The sequence below is a fragment of the Hetaerina americana genome, unplaced genomic scaffold, assembly GCF_022747635.1.
Source record: "Hetaerina americana unplaced genomic scaffold, ioHetAmer1.1.p SCAF_43, whole genome shotgun sequence".
NCBI lineage: Eukaryota > Metazoa > Arthropoda > Insecta > Odonata > Calopterygidae > Hetaerina > Hetaerina americana.
In genome coordinates, this window is record NW_027287019.1 from 4,264,602 (window position 1) to 4,285,948 (window position 21,347).

General features: G+C 39.1%; 1 protein-coding gene across 1 annotated transcript in view; it reads left to right on the forward strand.

The window, feature by feature from the left end:
* Positions 1 to 21,347, forward strand: part of LOC139692881 (neurotrimin-like) — a 417,709-nt gene that overhangs the window by 271,033 nt on the left and 125,329 nt on the right. The gene's annotated exons all lie outside the window — the stretch shown is intronic.

The following is a 21,347-nucleotide window of genomic DNA, read 5'->3' on the forward strand; positions in this document are numbered from 1 at the left end:
CTCCAGGGATGAAAATCTCACAAGAATCCTTCCGCGAAGATTATCGGCACACAAGTCACCACATCTCTATTGTCTCCGACAGACTACATGTAGTAGTAGTAGTTTTAAGGGGAGGCGACCGACAGCTAAGGTCATTTGCGCCATAGGGGATGGACAGGAAAGGATGAAGGGTGGAGAGAAACCCGGCGTCGGCATTAGCCTGCTCTTTACGAAAGGCGCCAAGGGGTCCGCAGTTTAACGTCCCATCCGACGGACGGCGTACTCACTCAAAGTGCCCTCCACAAAGCACCTCAAGTAGGGATCGAGATACCTCTGAAAAATATTCAACACCGCCGGGATTTGAACCCGCGCCCTCAGGGTGGGAAGCCAGTACGTTAGCCCCCGCACCATCTCGATCCCCAGACTACATGTAGTTTTTGCCCATTTGAAAATTACGATTATCCTGCATATTATTTTAAAATGTTCATCCCAGATGACAGGAAACATTAAGGAACAACGAGCCCCAAGATTTTTGTTCAGTGATACAAGGAAACTCTGCAAATTTAGCTTTTTCATTGGACCATTGTTTTCCTCCATTATAAACCTTCATAACATTTACGTCAGTTCTATTTCAATTTAAGAAATTTTTGGGATAAAAAATTGTTAGCGGGTATCACGGTCATCTGCGATGATATATGTATATTATATCAAGTATGCTAGTTTATCCTTTAGGGATGAGTATAGATATTATTCTCCAGAATAGAAAACACTATTATAATTAGCGTGGATTGCGTGATTTCCAGTGATGGAGAATCCCACGAGAGTTCTATAAAGACGCAAGAAAATTCCCGCTTTAATTACGAAAAATGGATAGATGTGCTTAAAAATTCAAATGATTTAATGTTAACTTAAATTCAAAGAATAATATGGATGGCTGGCTAATTGTACAGAGTGCGTTTCAAAATTAATGTAATTTAATTTCCCGCTCCGCTCCTATTGGTCGGAGTGGGATAAAATTACATGGAGTAGGTTGGGGGAGGGGGAAGCTTTGCCGCGAAACCCTTCACAGTGCACTCCAAGCTGTGAAAGCGGCAGAACGTCAGTTATTGTAAACCTCTGCGTGAAGTAAGTTTGCTTATGACTCATTTCCTGTGCACTGTTTTAAACGATCTGTAGTATTATTTCATTCGAATTCAAATGGCACCAACAAAGCAAAAGCTAAATTGCGAAACGTTTGACACTTCGGGCGGAACCTTTGACATATACTGCCATCAGAATATTTACCGTGATTCTGGAAGAAAGACGATATGTTAAATCTCTAAAATACGTCATATAATAATCGTTGGTTTAACCTACCATGGCGATTCGAAAAGTAAGGTTCCCTTTTTTTTCATGAAGAATCAAATTTATTCTCAGTTTTGTGTACATCGTAGGAAAGGCTGAGCATTTAGCTACTTCTCTACATGTTTGTTTAGACGATCAATCTTTTTTTGTATCCTTGTAACTAGCTTTTTAATACCGGCGTCGTACCTTTCTCCCGCCGCATTACGAAGCCAACTGATGACTGCTTCTCCGATATAAATTCATCACCATTAAGTGGAAGTGTACCGCGAGAAGTGTATTGACATCAAAAACGTGCGGAAGCGGTGCAGGGAATTTTTTAATGGCCGGGAAAACGTCCACAGAGGTGACTATGTAGAAAAATAGCTAAATGCTTAACCTTTCGCAAAGATGTACGCAAAGTTGAGAATAAATATGATTCTTCATGAAAAAAATAGGGGACCTTACTTATCGGATCGCCCTCGAATAATGATACCTTTTCATGTTTTGTTAAATTAACCGCTATTACTATTGACTAAGGTGGAATTCACTAGTTGTTTCTTATTATCGCCCAATGGGGTCATTTGTTCTCCCTAAAGGAAACTAAATTCCAAGGCATGTGTCAACAGTGATTTATGTATTTTCCCATATGTTTGAGACTAGTAGTTGAACGTAGCAGACCTCCCGCCATTCCGAAAAATTAACATCTTCTTTCGTAATAGATTGTTGGCACTCTACCGCATTTGATAAGGATGGTATTTCAATGGAAAAATACGTAAAATGATCACCAACCCGCTGTTTCTCTGACGAAAATCAAAAGGAGAGCGATATATAAAAGAGATGAGTGCAAAATTGAGCGAGGAAACCCCTATTACAGTAGTTTTCAGAGAGCGTCCTCATACGACCCCCGTCTTTTCTCTCTGCTGATCCTGCTCTCCTTCCAATTCCATCTCCTCTTATCGCCCTCAAGGGCTACCTCCGTCCTTCCCCCGTCTTCTCCCTTTGTTTTTATTTAATCTTCTGTTTCCCTCCGATGGCTCCTATCTTGGGAGCTGTTCTTCCGTATTTTCAGCCTTTTTCTCTCCTCTACCCCATCTTCTCTTTCATGCTCTCACCGTACATTTCCTGGCACTGTTAACCCTTCCCTGCGAAGACATTCGCACCGCAGGATTTCTAGAGTGAAAAAACTAAAGTTAAAGATGGACGAAGCGTCCGTATTTTCAGTATCGTTCAAGTTATAATAAATATCAGTTATGTTGTTTGTTGATCTGTGTTGAACAAAGGATTTCATCCCTGTTTTGTTGTGAGTGCCAAGTTGCTATCTTGAGTAACTTGGTGATTAATTAAATCTCGGGAGTGATTTTTTTTTAAATCTTCGAAGCTGTTTTTTATCCAGTTCGTTTTATAACGGCAGGATGTTGCTCCTAGTGTAAATGTTGTTCTAGAAATTTTAACGGATACCGATAAATTTTTAACTAAAATTTTGTATTAATTCATGCGTAATTTTTCGAGTAAAATATAAATTTCATAAATATGAGCACCGCAAATGGCTTTTAAATGGTTTTGACCTGATACTTTGCCTCCACATTCCTCGAGCGCTAGGCGTACGGCGGCTGCCAAAAGTTTAGGTTGTCCTTTTTAGGTGCACGCTATGGAGACTATTGTGATTTTCTAGTAGTCCGCTGTTCAATTTTTGGTGAAACATCATTCGACCCTTAAAATAAATTATCATGTATGCCAGATAGCCACGCCTTACTTCCAAAAATTGAATACATATTGTAGAATATTTAAGTTGAATCTATGGTAGGCTTCTGTGTTTTGATTTATTTTTCTCTCGACGTTTCTCGTTCTCTATTGGGCCATTTTCCTACTGACGAAAATATTATATACGGTATAATCGGTGGAACCCAATATAGAAACAAAATTGAATGCAGGTTTCAAGAATTTATTTCTAAAAATATGTTTCATCCCAATCAAAATTCATTCCAACACAGTTAGTAATAGACGGATAGTAAATGATGTATTTCTTCTACATTACATGATTTCACAAGGCAATCTTTACTAACATCTCAGTACATATACGATTGAAAGGCAGTTCCAAGTCCCTTCAGACTTAAAAATCTTGGTATATTTGCATATAAAAATCTATTGACGTTGAGGCTATTAACATTACTGTTCTAATTTCCTCGTCAAATTGTTATTTTGTAGCACCGTGTAACAATTGCGATACCTGTTTCAATATTAGAATACTATATCGGTAAGATAAGATGTGTTTCGTGGCTGTTCATTTTCTTAGGCGCACAAAAGTTCAAGATTAAGACTTAGGTAAGAAAATTTTTAAAATTAAAATTGAACAGTCAATATAATGTAAACTTAAGAGAGCATTTTTGGCAACATATTGCGTCGGAAGATGTGATGTCACTACTTCTCCTCAGAATATAACTCTGCTTGTAACCTGTTTTCCCTACGATTTTTTTCGCCTAGAACTCATTGTGCGTACTAGTTTCCGAGAACATTCCTGGGACTTTGGAGGCATGATAAAACAAATGGTCCGGCAAGTGGAAGGTCTGTTATAAATATGGTCCCCTGCCGCACTGATAGAAGGCATCACATGGTGAGCATCGATTGTAACGCGGATGATTCGCTTCATTAACCAACGAAATGATCTCGTTACACTTACCTCACTGCGTCACTGATTCTATCCTCCTTCCCTACCGTCGATCGTAGGGCCGTTCGCCCTTAAAGCTAACCAGTCACGGCACACAAGGTTTATCTCTTTTACCGAGACCTTCCCCATTCATACCATATTCCCTGGATGAACTTTTACGTTTACATGATACCCAGGATGCCACCGGAAACGTGTAAGGAATTGAGTGTACCCACACCAGATATGCATAGTGTGTGCAGAGTTATTTCGATGAAATCGTTAAGCAGAGGATTTATTATTTAACGACTAAACTAATTTGTACATTAACCTTAATCTTTCATGATGTTGTAGTTATTCTGTTCAAAACCCCGCTTTATTTATCCTTTTTTTATTTTTTAAAACACAAGAAACGGCGTTAGTTGCCGAGGCAATAACTTTTAACAGAGGGGTCTGTTAATATGGATTTCAATGCAACGATTTCAAGATTGTAAAAATCATTCGCCTTGACCGGGATTTTATATTTGTTCCTCGGTCTTCGTCTAGAGACATTTCTCTCTATTTGTTTCTTTTGGTGGATCTAACCCATGTGGGTCTGCCTTCTCTTAAGATTATCCATATGGTCTTTTCTATAATATCATCCTGTTAACCTAACCATTTCTTTCTGCATCTCTCCATTTAATTATCATCATTCGCCTTAGCATTAAGTTTACAAAGCTTCTCCAACTACCCTTTAGTCTCCTTTTCCTTTGACCCATGTCTCTGATCTATATAATGCTATAATCCACGTAAATGATTAATAGATAGTTAATTGTTTGTGGTTGTATCTTTTGGAGCACAGAGGCTGTTTTTTTCACTATCAATGCCGTCTTCCTTTGAGCTAATCTGCTCCTAATATCCCGTTGAGCTTCTTTCATCCCATGCTATGGCATTGCCGCGGTACGCGACCCCTTTTCTGATTCACAATGTCCACTTTTTTTCTGAATTCTAGTGCAACATCTGCCTTAAGGCTTTACTCTTTCCCAGATCAAAATTTTTGTTTTCATCATTTTCAATTTATATGTCATGTTAATGCAGAACTTGATCCACTGGGTTCAAGAATGCTTGCAGGTCTTCTCAATATTCTGCTTCAACTGCGATGTCGTTCACAAATCGAAACACGTTTTTTTATCTCCATTCAGCCTAATTCCTTTTAAGTTAATTCCTTGTGTGTCCAACATTAATTTTTGGAAGTGAATATTAGGCAACGCCAGTAAAAAAGTGCCTCTTTGTCTAAACATTTTATATATTTGGTTTCTTTTTCGCTTCCGTCTTTCATTTGCGACTGATGGCGTATTGGTTCTTGTAGAGTCAATAGATTATTCTTCTGTCTTTGTGATCCACTCCAAGTTTTTCCCACAGATTGATCATCTTGTTTCATGTGAAGTCACCGAAAGTATTTTCCTAGGTCAGGATTCCTGAGCACTGCTGCCTTATTGGCATGCACTCAACCAGAATCGTTAGACTAAGCGTAGACCCCTCGTACTCTTGTTATTCCTAAATTCAGATTGGTTTTCCGATAGGTTCTATTCAATTATTTGTTCCGTCCGTCGCTTGATTATTCGTGTGGGCTATTTGGAAGCAAATGGAACTACGATCAAAACTCGATGTTCCTCACATTTTTCAGCTCTCATTTCCTTTGGTACCGTAGTAATTATATCCTTCTGGGAGCCCTCCAGGGGTATTTTACCCAAAAAAACGTCTTTTATTTCGGTGGTGAAGTATTGCATGATAGGCACGGAGGGTTTGGCGATCACAAAAGAATGCTACTGAGAAATTCTTCTTTCATACAAGGAAATTGAAGTGTCAAATTTATGAAAAGGGGACTGTGGGCTCGTCTAAACAAAACAAAACAAACAAGCAACCACTAAAATGTCCAGAAGGTTTAGCAAAAGAACAAGCATCATATAAAGATAAGAAAAATGTAAAAGCAGATATGAGCATTCTGTGGCATTTCTAGCCCAAAATATGCCTTTTTATTTTTGCTGGTGAAAATATTACCTCCGTATTTGCATTAAGAACGCAAACTTAAATAATTATGAAGAGTAAACACGAGGGTATGAGGGTGCAGGAAGAGTTGTATTTGAGCTAGTTATTTGAATGACCGGTGGTTTAAGAAGTGTGAAGTTGTTTACCCCATCCATGGACTACAACCTTGACGTAGTGGAAGGGCATGTGCGTTCCGATGACCCTTAGAGCTGGGCTGCAGGCAGCAATGATAATTGCTCCTGGTAAGGTCACCCATGCTAGAAAGGTCGAAGGTTAGGAGCCAGACGAAAGATAGTCTGCGCAGCGTCTGTTCCTCAGTGATGCGGTTGCAAAGGCGTGTGACCCCAATGGGACGGCCATTGAGTGATGGCGTCACGTTGAAAACACTATTGAGGAAGGCAACGGAAAACCACCTCAATTATTATTTCCAAGAATTCTTTGATGCACAATATAGAGAATATGAGTCCTTTCAACTACGGGACTCGGCGCAATCGGCCGTGTGACGCGAAACCCTTGCAAAGTAAAACCGATTGCAGAAAGACAAGACGCAAAAGAAGAAGAAGACCTAAGTAGTTAAAATAGAAACTTGGAATGTTAGGACAATATTGAGGGCAGGTAAATTAGAGAATGTTTTACGAAAGATGGAAAGAGGAAATATAGACATTTTAGGTCTATGCGAGGTGAGATGAAAGGATAGCGGGGATTTTTGGATAGATAGTTATAAAGTACTATAAAGTGGAGAGAACGAGAGTCAACGGCGGTGTGCCATTATATTGAATAGAGAGGTAGAAAAAAGTGTAGTCAACATAGAGCAAGCATCAGATAGAATATTTTTAATAGAGTAAAAAGCAGAACCGACGAACTTGGTCATCGTTCAGGTATACATGCCACTAAGTAATTAAAATCGATAGGATATACGATTAGTTAGAGGACATAAACACGTGTGTTCCTGCAGGGAAACATGAAAAAACTAGAGGTAGAAATGAATGTCGGAGGGAAGTTTGTATGATCGGTTAGGTTTGCTGATGACCAAGGTCTAATTTGCTAACCAGCGAAGGGGTTGAAAGCGTTGCTGAGTGAAATGAAATTCAGTGTGATAGACATGGTAGGATGTTCAATATAAATAAATTAAATGTTATGCAATTTTCCAGAAAGACAAAGGCCTAGGTTAAATTAAAAGGGCAAAAACAGAAGAAGGTTGAACAGTTTTCGTATTTCGGAAGTGTTTTAGACCAACATGGTCAAAGGAGTAGGGACGTAAGGAGAAGAATTGCGCTGAGCAAAGAGGTTTTCACAAGAAGGAAGGAGTTGATGACTGGGCCATTGAGTAAAGATGTTAAGAAAAGGCCCGTCAACATGGTCACTAAAGCAGGGGGATGGACTTAGAATGGATCCTTTTGAAATGTGGGCGTGGAGAAGGACGGAGAGGGTGAAATGGACTGAAAGGAAAACAAATGAGGTACTACTAGGTATGGCGGGTGAGAAGAGAGGTTTGGCGGGAGAAATCCTAAGGAGGCAGGAAAAATGGATGAAGCGGGTATTGATCGGCAGTGGGTCGATGAAAACTGTTTTAGAGGGGAGAATATTAGGCAAACAAGGAAAGAACAGGAATAGGATAGGGATGTTGGACGGGATGAAGGGAGGAAGGAAGTGCACAGAGATGAAGAGATACTTGAAGATTAAAATTTTTGGTTGGGTTTTGTTAGGAAACAAAATATTTATTTGGTAGGTGTTTCCATACGACGCCTGCCTTAAATGGTAGATGGAAAGATTTCGTTTCCTCTTCTTCTGGTTACGAAAATTTCGAGGAAATAGTGATTGGGCATCACATTGTTTGGCAGTCAGTATTCCACGATGACTCTTTTGTGGTTTATTCAAAAATACGTGCGATGCGGCACTAAATTTATTCCCAGTTTTTTTCCATCAAGTGGAAAAGCGTCTATAACTCGTACCTTTCGAAAAGTTTTGTCCGTTTGTTTAATCTTCGTGCCTCCAGTTTCTCCTTCCCCATGATATCAATTAATGATATGATATTTTCTTGTTAGCGCAAATTGAATCTTCTTGAAACGAGATAAATTTTATTTGATCTCAGTTTAATCATTTAGTTAACCCTGCTTTATCAATACTGAACACAATTGATTCGTATTCATGGTTAGTAATAGCTTACCCCTTAACTTTTTTCAATACGCTTTAAAAATCTCCATAGACATCCTTAGAGTGTTTTCCCTTATGATGCGTCCGATGATAACGTGGCTATTATTTTATATTCATGCTCCCGGGTAACCTACTTGGTTTAATATTACTTGGCTATTAATTTTCTTATTTCTTCCTTTCCAATTCTACTGTTTTACGCGTGTAGTGATTTATGTTTCCAAAGATTTATTACTGAACATTTTTTATATACCCTCTCGTATTTGGATACTCCTGACTCCCATTGCAATTGCTATGAGAACCCGCATAACTCAAATTTTTCTTACATTATTGCAGTTAACCAACTTATGACCATGTACTCACTTAGGTACTTGTTCAGTGGCTTTCAGCCTAGGAATATGACATCTATATAATTCTTGATGCCCCCTATTTAACAATCAATTACCCGAGTTACGTTTCGGAATATCTGCTTTTTAGGAACTCATGTCATGTGAATGTGAATTTGACTATTTAAGATTTGAATGAGGTTAGAATAATAGAATGCTCATTGATCTTTCATGAGAGGGATTTTTTTATATATCTGCCTGCAGTTTCCTGTTTATTTCTTCCTTTAGCAATGAGGGTGAAGTGAGAAATTCTCCAGCTTTTCCGCGCGCCATAACACCCCTCCTTACCAATTTCATGTTCTCGTTTTAGTTTATGAGCTCAATTTTCCTTAATCTCAGCTCTGTCATGACCCTGATGTGATATTTTCATGTATGGTTCGATAATAGTTTGACTCACTGGTAGCCTAGTGGACAGATGGATCGTGTAGTGACCGGAGGGTCACTAGTTCAAATCCGTTTTTAAGTTTCCGTACCAATGGAGATGAAAGGGCTCCTGTCGATCCCCTTTCCCCGGGGTTCGCTTCCGTCGTGTCGAGTGCGAGGGGTCGGAAGGGGGAGGAGAGGGCGGAGGAGGGCGCGTTCTCCGCGACCAAGTCACAAAAGCCGCGCGTCACCCTTCTCCCACCTCCGCGACGGGCCTCCGGTACGACTTCCGTGTTTTTCCCCAACTCCATGGGGTCTCTCCTCGATCCCAAAAGCGACATAACCCCCCCTCTCTCTCGCCCCACCCTCTCCCCCCGCGAATAAATCCCTTAGTCAAACTGCGTCCCATAAAGATCGCGCAGCTCGATAATGGAGCAATAAAAACGAAGCATTCCACCCCTCCTCATCCTCCACTCTTTCGGTCCGCTATCGTTTTAGCCAGGGAGAGAAAAAATCCCAAGCCCCCTTACTTTTACGCTCGCCAATCTTTATCCTCCAAATATCTCTCGTTTTGACTTTTATTATTTTTTATTTTATGCGGCGATCCCTTCATCCGTGTTTCCCTCCTGAGCGTCTTTTTCTTCCCGGAACGACCCCGCGTCCAAACCCCGTCTCCCCTTCCCCTTTCCCGCCGTTATATGGACCACAGCCGAGGATAAGGCTGGAACTTGGGCAAGGATGATAAAAGGTGAGGACTCCCTTGAATTTTGAGGATTCTTTCACTCTGGGATCGTGAACTACTGGTTTAAGCCCATATATCTCCTAGTAGCTTCAAACATTCCTGCACCGTGAGTTAAAAATTCGAATCGAAGTTTGGTCACCGAGGGGGAGACAGATTTTCCAAAATGCCATTGCGTCAATGGCTTCTATGCCATAAATATTGCATTTAACTTCAAAATTATAAAATATAGCATTCATATATTCACTTACATAACTTTGTTTTCTTAAGTACTTTTTAATTAAACTCGCCCGTTAGACAGGATTGTTGTTTCCGCCTTAAAGATATTTCTTTCAGCATAATTTTTAAGCTTGACCGTGATCTGAAGCTGCGTATCATATCCTATAGAGTGTTATCTGATTCTTAAATATGTTTTTCATTCTAAGAAAGAAATGTTTTGTAATGTTGTTGTTTTATGCTGTATTTCATTGCGTCATTATGTCGCACTTGAATAATATACCTAAACGTTGTAATATTAATTTATGAATCTCTGGCGATTAGCACACTACCTTTGATAACTTATATCTTTCTTCATTAATTAATTCTTTGAAGACTAAGCTGCACATTTAATCCAGGAATAAAATTCTTAAATACTCACGTATTATAGCCTTATATATGATGTGTAGTCTTCATTAGCAACACTTTATCGTACGAAAACTTGAAAGATTTTAAGTAATATTTTTCCAATTCGAAAAATATTTTATTTAATATTTTCATTAAATAAAAATGCGCTATTTTACCTAAATGAGTAGATGTCACTTCTTCCCATCGTATGGCTATGTTATACATTGTTTTAATTGGAAGTCATCTGTTTTGGGTAGGTTTGGATGAACACGAGCTTAACCTAAATTTCTTATTCTTAGTCTCGCCTATGAAGTCATCACACACTGTTAGACATTCTTCAGGCATGTGTACTTCCTTTCTCCCTTCATTCCCTCCTGCAAGCCTATCCTGCTCTTGCCCCTCCCTGGTTTGCCTAACATTATCCCCTCCATCACAGTCTTCAGCATCCCGTTGCTATGCAAAATGCTCTGCATCCATCTTTTCAACAACCTTCGGATTTTTTCTATAAACCTTCCTCCTGCCCCACCATGCATAGTAATTTCTCGTTTGCTTTCCTTTCTGTCATTTTCTTCTTTAGAATCCAATCTAAGCTTGTCACCATGCTTCTAAGACCAATTTTCTGACTCGTAAACATCCGCGCTTCATATCAAAGTTTTCGCTAGTATTTTCTTAACCCCCTTGCTTAATATCCCTTTTATTATTTCCCTCTTCCTCGTGAAAATTTATTTGCCTATGCTCCGTCTTATGCCCCTACTACTTCAGCCATTTTGATCCAAAACACTTCCGAGATTGGTAAACTGTTCCACCTGCTCAAGATTTTGAACTCTTTTTTTGCATCTTAACTTGACCATTCTCTTTTTTGAAAACTGCAACATCTATATTCGTTTACATTGATTCTCCATCAATGTTAATAGCACTGGATTTTCAGCTCACTAAACATTATTTGCAATCCCTTGGCTCACTAATTAAATTTTGGTCATCAGCTAACCTAACTGATTTAATGAAGTCCCCTCCGGCTTTTATTCCTATCGTCAGTTCTTCCCTCTTTAACCATTTTCTCCGAGCAAAGGTACTCGTAATAATGGGCACCCCTGTGCCAAACACATCACATCCCGACTCTCCGTTCGCCACTCGCACCCAAGTAGTCTTAACTCTATTTAGCGGTTTAACGAAATGCATGAAACAAACAAATACATCCTAATTGTATCTTTTATTACTTTCAATTATTGACCGCATTACTACTGTGACCTTACCCGTGCATAGGCATATTGAGAATAATTGTATGCATATGCGCCATGGCTCATTAGAACCAATCCCTGCACATGCAATACAATGATCCTTATATATGTGATCTCTATTAACATCAATATAATGCTAATTTTTCGAGAAATATTTTCCCTGTGGACCTTCCTCATGGGTTAATATCCGAACACAATCCAATATAGGCAATCATTTTTTAGATATGATTCTTTGAGAGCAATCAGCTGTCTTTATTCTAAATTATAAGGTAATTAATTCTATATTATTATTCTTTATTCGTGACGTTGACGGCGAGTTTATCTTTTTAGTGATGATTAACAAGACTTATTGAATTGGTATTCATACAGGTTCCCTATTTTCTTTTGTCGCACGGCCATCGTATTTTTCTGAAAGCATATGATAATATTTTTCAAATTTTGTCTGCTGAAGTTACTTCAGGAAAAAGCTGTATAAAAATAGACGTAGATTTCTTGGAAACTGGCGATGATATGATAGGGGCAAGGTAACCATGGAAGGCGCGGATGTGCGAAATGATCGTTTTGAAGAATGCGCTGGAACTTCTCTCAATGATCGTCCAACTTTATTGATCGTCCGCGAAAACATATGGGCCTCGATAGGTCAGAAATTTCCATACGATGGAAAAATGGGTGTGCCCACCGTGCGCGGAATGAAAAGCGATGTATGTAAAATACGAAAGGGTTTATTTAATAAAAAAGAAATTACTATAAAAGTATGGCTATTTTGAGAAATTGCTATGTTTAAATGTTAGAAAAAATGTTTTGTTTTCTTGTTGCGCATTACTTGTCAATCACATTGAAAATTTCACTTTAGAAGTTATGCGTCATTTCCAAATCAGATAATGACGTTCAGTGCTGTTATTTATCAGCCCCTCAGTGTATGAAACTGCAAAATGCTCTATGCATTTTTCATTTTCTTATGTTTGATAAAGCACAGCGTTAGGGTCGTCTTTCACAATATGGGAAAATAGTAATTTAAATTGTACATAAAATTTCTCGTTAAACTAGGTAATTAAATTGTTTTTCTATAATTAAGCCGTCAACGATGTCTCGTTTTATTTCCTCCTTTTGAATGACACTATTTTTTGTATGGTTATTTTTCTCTTGACGTTGCGAAATCAATTTGGGATTAATGCATGATCTGCATGATGTATCTGTCGACCAAACATGAATGTTCTTGTCTGTGGCCGTGTGGACTTATAAGAAAGTTTTCAGTCTAAGGGCTGCGAAAAAGATGCTAAGAAATACGAGAAACTTTCATTGAAAGTAAAATTTGTGTCTATTAGGGCTAAGTTACACATTTTCGAGTACAACAATGAGTTACGACATAAAATTTCGTTAGGATGCAAAAGGAGATTGCAGGGTTATGTCATAAAAAGCTGTTTTGTTGACATGATTCAAATTATCCGATCATTTTGTTAGTGAATAGTATATGTAAACTCCAGTATGAAAGCCACCAAAACCACAAATTCATGTTCCTGAAAGACGACCGGTAAACAGGGGCCCACGTCGTGGAGGCTCAATCGATTTTAGGAGGACCATTGATGATTTTTTCGATTATTTTTTAACATTAAATATTATCAGTATTTTAATTTATAAGTCAGATCTCTTAGAATGAACAAAGATTAAGCAATAATGAATTCTCTTGCATCTCATAGCAAAACACAACCAAACATCCTCACTACAATAAACCCTTCTGCGAATCCACATACTTCCTTCCTCCCTTCATTCCGTCCGACCTGCCCATCCTACTGCTGCCACTGCCTTGACTCTCTAAAATTCTCTTTTCCATCAGTCTTTAACATGAATTTTTTATAGAGAACACATAATTTAAATCAGTACGTCGTCTTTCTTTCTAACAGAATGTAAGATAACATAATTTTTGATTTTCTGAAAACTTTACATTCGGCAAGGATATTAGGCTGATTGATGCCAGCAATTTTCCCTGAAATGGCTCTTAACGTCTAATATTGCCGTCGACTATCACCATTTCCGAGCATGCGTATCACGGATACGGTCGATTGCTTTGAAACGAATGCTCAATATCAAGAAACGACCTGGTCGGAAATCCTAACTTCCATCGATCGCTTGCTAAATTAAGTTTATGAATGGCTTGTATTTAATCAGCTATCATGGATCTCTTATCCTATGAGAAAAATGTTACTAATTACTCAAAAGGTGTACATTTCCCGAAAAGTTAATATTCTTAAAAGTTTACGGAGAATAATTTATCATCTAATTGACTCATCTTGTTCTCAAGTTTAAAACAGTGATCAGTGTTAACACATAAATATAACTTTGGTGTGCAAACATCCAGAAAACACTCTGTAGATAACATTAGATAAATAGGGTAATAAATACGTCACTTTCCCTTTTCGTTATCACAGGTTTTCTAAAAAAATTCCCTGTGCTGGTCATAGCTTTTGCTGCATCTACCATCCCAGGCTTCCATTTTCCGTCAACAATCTTATTCTATCCACTATTCATTTCTACAATGGTGCAGCATCCTTGATTCATCGTTTTAGATCTTGGATTCACTCCTATAAAATATGTCATTACCTCGATCGCCTGCTCCTCATTTCGGTCCTCGGATTCCTTTTTCTCTCAGCTTGCCCTTCTGTTTTCTCTGCATCATTTCTCCTCTGCACTCCTCCCTCCTTCGTGCACTCTTCCTTCGTGCTCTTTCAATGTTCAGCGCTCGGAAGAATGGACTTCCTACGTAACGGCTGGAATAAGAAATGGGAAACTCAAGAATGGTTAAGGTTATTGAGGTTATCGACTGTTTTATATGAGTTCCCTTCCATTTTTATCGCGCTCCCCGTTTCTTCCCTCCGATATGTGCGAGGCGGCGTAAAAGTGTGTCTAGCCTCGCCCTAATGCCCCGTTTATTTTCCGGCCTGCCTCCGTCCTATCACTCAACTCCCCTCCAAATACCCTCCTCCCAGTTTTCTCCCAATCACCCTAACATTGCTCCGCGAAAGGGAGGGAAAGAAGAACAAAAAAATGCGAGAGCATCACTTCTATTTTCAGCCTTCGTCCAATGCAGTCACTTCCAAAACATCAATCCGATGTTTTAGGACGTGTTGTTCATGTTTCGGCCGCAGTCTACAGAGTGTTTTTGCGGACGATACGCAGGGATATTTTTTCCCTCCCTCGCTCACCAGCTGGAAAGGGATGGACTTTATGGAGCAGTCGAAGCAGTTCCTCTTACCCCCCGACGCCGTCGCTATCGTAACGTATCTCTTTCTTCCTCTCCGGCCCTCGCCCTCCCCCCCCCCTTTCGAGCCCCAGTGGTGCGGGCGCGTGGGTGTGTGCGCGCACCGGGAACCTCCTCTCCCTCCGCAGCCTGCAACTGATCACCCGCTTTATCACGCTCGTGCGAAGGCTTCGTTCGGGAGGGTTACTTTGGCGGCCGGGGAGTGCCACCTTCCGTGATACCCGTGTTCCTGTCTCGCCCTCGGCGTTTCGCGATGCATTACGTCCCCCGGACATGCTAAGAATAAGCCCCCTCCACTCCCCCGACGCGGTCGGTGGAACATATTTTCCTGCGACTTCGTAATTTCGCTTTTTGGAGTTGTTGCCCCCGTTTCGGGCGGTTTGGCGTAATGACTCTTACGCACGAAGGCGGTGAGAGCCATTAACTAATCGAGAAATATTGAATAGGTTCATTGTGACCTGAAGAGTTCAAAATTTTCGCGGTGGATCTCGCAAAATGTCTCCCAACATAACAAGATACTTTCACTCAAGTTTGTTTTATTGAATGGAGATGCCAGTGAGTTAGTCATTTGCGCGTATTTTTGATGTATTTTAGATATTCCCTGTTTTATGAAACTCTCAACATTTAGTTAAACAAGATTATTAGTGACGGGCGCAATCCTCTAAAAATGTGAATTCTTTAGGAAAATTAAAATCAGATTGCAATTAGATGCATAAGTACGTTATGCCGACGACAGGATTTTGTGATGTATGTCTTCCTTTCATTTCCCCTCGAACTAAATGAACCTCTAAAAGGATGAAACATTTTATGATTGTGGTTCATATTTCACTATAAATTGAGAACGAAATTTTCTTCAATATCTTCTGTTTCCAGTTTTTCGTGATTTAAGACTTCACTGCCGTAAACAATTTTTCACTAAGTGATCGAAAGTGTTTACTATGATTTATGGATTCCACTTCTTTTTTAAATGGAATAAACTCCATTGATGTTGGTTGGATTCATCAACCTATTTAACTTTTTATGTCATTTCATGGCTTTTACCTTAATCAGCAAGTTAACTCTCTATCAATAAACGGGAGATTTTATCACTCGGCAATAAAGGGTGGATATAGGATATAAAAAATACGAACGCAACGTATAATATCCGAATCCTGCATGGCATAGCATCAATCAACAAGATTAATAGATCAGTTGGAGTAATTGAAGGCCTTCAATATTTAGTAGTGTTGATGTTTATCTGTACAGATCCTCAGAGAAGAGAGGTATGGTCTCATGTCACGAGAATCGCTCCAAATAGAGCCATTGGTCGTCAAAATTGGCGCCCACCGCTTCCAGGCCCCTTGCAACCCGCTACCTCCTCAAATGTTGCCACGACTGGTGTTCCTCCGGCACGCCCTCCTCCCTCTCGGCCCCCTCCAGCCTACCTCACCATGCACTGCCCACGGTCCGCCGGCGCCGGCGTTTTTCTCGTTCCCTCGCGGGACTGGGTTTCGTTCAGCGCCACGGCAATGCGTGTTCACCCGTCATGTGCCCTCGTAGAGGTGTCGCAATCTACTGGTTACTATTTTAAAATTAAAATAGAAATGTTTTTCCTTATTCAATAATAGTTTTCAAATCAAAACTAATGGCTATGAAAAAATAGAACTGGGATAATATTCCATTCTCCAGGAATTTAAAATAATGACGGAGTTAGAAAGAAGGTAGTTTTTATTTAATTTCTTATCTATTTTTAAATCAGTAAAAAATCCTGTGAATCCCACGCAATGTCCATTAACTCAGTTATGATTTTGTCAAATTAGTTTTCTATTTTGATTTATAAATCATAAACTCACGCATAAATCGTGATTAGTTTAACAAAATATTGCCTTGGGCTGAAAAGAAATATTTATTGAAAGTATGCTCAAATAATACCCATTTTGTATATTGTAAAATGATCCACGTTCATAGTGGCGGACAAATATGATTGATTTAATAAAAAATATTCAGTATAAACACATTAATTTTTACGTATTCCAAAGTTGGTCCACAATATCGATAGAGTCCGAACTTAATGCTGTTCTTTGATATATTTTGCTTTTAGCCAAATGTAATAACGAGACGAGATGTTTGTTTTCCAATTTATTAATAATTAGTTCCCTCATCGAACATTTTATGCGGATTTTTTCGTCAAAGATTAATGAATTCGTGATTGGTTTTCGTAAAACTTCGTGATAATAAATGCCATCATACGTGTAGCTAATAATATTAGATAATCCGCATTGCATTTTATTGCAGTAAAAATATTACTCCCAGTACTTTATTGTTTTCATATCTCCCATACACTTACTTTCTGGCTCAGGGCAGGCGGCGTATTAAAAATGCTTCAATAATATTCGCGGATTTATATTACGGATTAAAAACAATGTGATATCGAAATTAAGACCCAGGTTGGTAAGGTAAGTCTCGGGGAAAAGGAGGTTTTTAAGTTACGTTATTCAGTGGGAATAGAAGCATGGTTACACAAGAATAAACCTGGGATATTTTACTGAACAAATAAAGACGGGTGTGGTAAAGATAAGTTATGAGGACATATGCGGATCAGTATCGAATGGAGAAGACTGTAGGGTACAGTAAATATCAGTTGAACTAATATTTCTACCAGTCAGTGAAACTGTCGGGTTCACATCACGCCATTAATGCACATCCTATTTGGTGCCAATTTTTTCGGGAAACAACGCTTTTGCAAACCTCTGAAGGAACTTATTCTTTTACTATACCTCTCATGAGATCAGAGAAGAATTTCACAAAAGATGAGAAAAGATATCAAAGTGCATATCGAATTTTTTTTTGATTTTCAGCCGTGAAAATTTAGAAAATGCGAACGTTGAACAACGTGTATCCTAGCTTTATATCCCGTGTCAATATCTGGGACTCATTTCACGTTTCGTAAAAATTGTAAATGAACTTGGTTTATTTGTACCACATTAACCTCAAACGTGTATCTGGGACCTGTTTCATTTCATTTTCAATGTTGCGTCAATTTCAGCTTTACTGTCATTTGATTCCTGCAAAATATTGAAATATTTTCTCCGAACGTAATTTCACGCAACTGTTTGCTGATCACAGCCACATTAAAGATTTGGTTTGATCCCTCTTGCTCTACCCATAACCTTCGATTCGATATTCTTTTTGGAAGAACCAAAAACTCCCATAGAATTAGCAATGCCTCATTAAATACTAAAATCTTTATTTTTTAATTTTTAATCTCGGCAATTTGACGAGTAAGGTACGCTTAAAACTATTTCGTCTTTATTCATAATTTATTTTACCTGCTAGTGTTCTATATTCATAAATGTTTGAACGAGTTTTTTTACATTATGACACACCCATTATTGACTTTATTTGAGACGGATAATCAAGGTTGTTTTTGTGGCTTATTTTCGATTAAAGGTAGATGTTTGTTTACCAAGGAAAGTAGTGTCGTTATTTCCACTTTTTGTTTTTGAACTATACTACGTGTATCATATTTTGTGCGTCAAAGCTACGTATTACAGACGGCAAACTTAAACGAGCCTCATGTGAATCCATGGAACAGTTTGAACATCTAAGGAGAACATGTCAAAATAGATTCCGGACAATCTATTTTATTAATATTATATTCAACGCTATAACAAATATAAATTATACAAAACTAATGTCTCCATCAATATGTTTGAATCTTTCTAAAATATAAATAAATTCATGAAGACATGTTTGCCAGTGTGAATCACTAAGTGTTACTAATACTCGATGGTAAAGTCTTGTTCTCCAAGTTCACGTACTTTGCACTTGATACAGTACGGAGAACTTTTCCAATGTTATGCCGCACTGAAATTGTTCTTAAATTCCTGTTGATCAGAACTCTGTACCAGGAAATTTTAAAGATAAATCGCATTAGTGTTTAATTTCTCTGAACGATAAATATTATTTTAGCCTTTTTATTTCCGGTTGACAAAGCGGAATTCCTCGACAAGAATGCTAGAAATTCCTTACGGTTAGGAGGTGAAATTACCTAGGTTTATTAGAATGATTAGAATATTTTATTGGTTCTGATGTCTGAGTAGTAATGGCATTCTTTTCTTCTTTTTATTTTCAAAGAAAATATGTCAATATGAACGGAGTAGCAAAAATCAAATAGGAATTCTTAATTTTAATAGTCGAGAGTCGTCAAAAGCATTCTTTAACCATTCCAAAACTCGAAAAAAAATTCATTGCTTTTTAACGAGAATCCCCACTTTCGATATGAATACATCTTTCAATAATTGGAAGAGCAAAACATTTGAAGGACAATCCTCCTTGTGAGGTTTTATTCTTTCTTTCCCACCCACCAGAACCTCATCATATCTCATCTCGTCGTCCGCGTGCCAACCTCTTGCTTCCATTCCTCTTGCATTCATCAACATCGTGTAATGAACGCCGTTGGATTTTTAAAATGTGCTCCATCAGAATCAATCATTGCCATCTATTCTCGTAAATTGAAGCCTCTGTAAATCGGCGAAAGTAAATTAAAACGGGGAATGTAAATTTATGTAGGTCATCTGTGGAATGGTTAGATGTTCTCATTCGGAGGGGTATTCGTGACTGCTATACATCCCCGTTCCGTGGGTTCATGATTTTTCATTCATAGGTAGGATCGCTCTCGAATTAAATTTTCTTTGTTGTGAAAAGGTGTTTGATTTTAAGTTGTTGTTTGGGTTTTAGTGATGAATTGACGGCTTAAGTATTTTTTTTCAGTTGCATCAATGCATGTTAATCGCTTTCCTATTTTATGTGTTTATTTTCTTATATAATGCAATAGTTCAAACAACCTTAAAGTTACTGGATGAAAATACATTTCTCATGAAACAAAATAGCAAGGTGTTCGCGCTCATAAAGAAACCATAACATATTTTAATTCAGAAAAAAGAAAAAAAATAGTGTCGTTCCGTAATCCTATGTCCATATCGTGTTCTTATTGGGATCGGGATATCGCGTATGTCTGGCTCGCTCAAATTTGTATCTGAGCTTCACGAACTGGATATTGAAAGTTGGGAGGAGCGAAGAACAAGGTAGCATTTATGATGACCGAAACATTACTTGTTTCTCGCGAAGCAGGGCGTTTTTCAACGGTTACGTGGTCAATAAATAGGGGAACGATTGCGAATGAGGCATGCGGCGATGTAAATTGATCGCCGCCCCGTCTAGCCCGTCACCCCGGCCCTACTAGTCCGTTGCCCCTCTCCGGGGCCCCAATCTGTTTCTCCCCGATCCCTCGCCTCTCCCCCCTCCAACACCTCGACACACTTCCCCGTCACCAACACACACGATTTTGGAGTCCCATCCATACACACCCCGCCCCACTGAATATGAAGGATGCGGCCATCTGTCAAGCGGATATTTTCCCCCCTTTCGCCGTAATTCCGAGCCTCTGCCCTCGGGCCCCCTTAGTACGATTCCCTTCCGCACCTCCCACGATGGCGACACCTCCTGGAGGTACGACTGCCACGCGTGGGCAGTAGGGGTCGCCCGTGCGCCCCCTCTCCCTCCCGCGAGGGAAACTCCCCGGGGATACGCTGATCTCCGACCGGCGGCCTCGTCATCTATTGGGTGGGCATGTCGTCGGTGGATCTCGAGAGAAAGGTGTAAATGATGACCAATTTCATGCAATTCATGCCTCCCTGAAAAAAAATTAAGACATTTTAGTCTCATATTGAAAACTTCGATGAAAATATCTCAATAAACAGCATTAGTTTCCTGTTGCAGGTATTTTACACATTTCACGTACGATTGGCTCCCCTCTGTCATTAAAAGGCGCTTCGAGAGACGTCACTAATTTGCGTCCATTTGTTTCTCTAGTCTTCTTCGCGGCTCTTGTTGTCGTCCATTGAGAGACACCGCAAACTTATCTGAATATTTTATTTTGCTGTGGCAACTGCATATTTGTGATATTTAATTTTTTTCCTCCGCCATCTATTCATCAAGTTTGGACACTTGAGTGACTTAAAGTTTCCTGTTAATCGATGTTGAAGTTTTTTTGCGTCCGGTGAAACTGACCTCGCCATTATTTTTGTTCCTGTGATGTGAACCATTTTGGTTATATCGTCCATCACTCCATTCATAAATTTTTCTTTGTCTAGGGTGCATAAGTTCCTCTTAGATAGTTTCTAATGTCGATTACATGCGATTAGAAGAGAATATTTGTTCAGGATAGAGCACTTACTCGATATCCTTAACGCATGTACACATATTTCCGGGTTAGAGCAGTTATCCTTTGTCACACACCCGATGCTATTAAGAGATTACCAACCGTCCTTGCCATTTCCGTTAAAACTGCATTAATCAACACTAATATCGGTTTGATAGTCAATGCAACAATTCCAGAGTGTAAAAATCATTCGCCTTGACTGGGATTCGAACCCAGATCCCTCAATATCCGGTCGAGTGCTTTAGCCACTTAAGCTACCGAGGCGTCCTCTTTAACTCTGAAATTTTGGGGCTTTTAGAGGAACAAGATGTTGCGACGAAATACCGTGCATACAATGTCACAGGCATTGGTAGTCGTGCGCGAGCCGCCACTGTCCACGAGGTCAAAGCCAACTTTAAACACTTATGGTGTTTATACTTTAACAAATTCCAAAGAAAC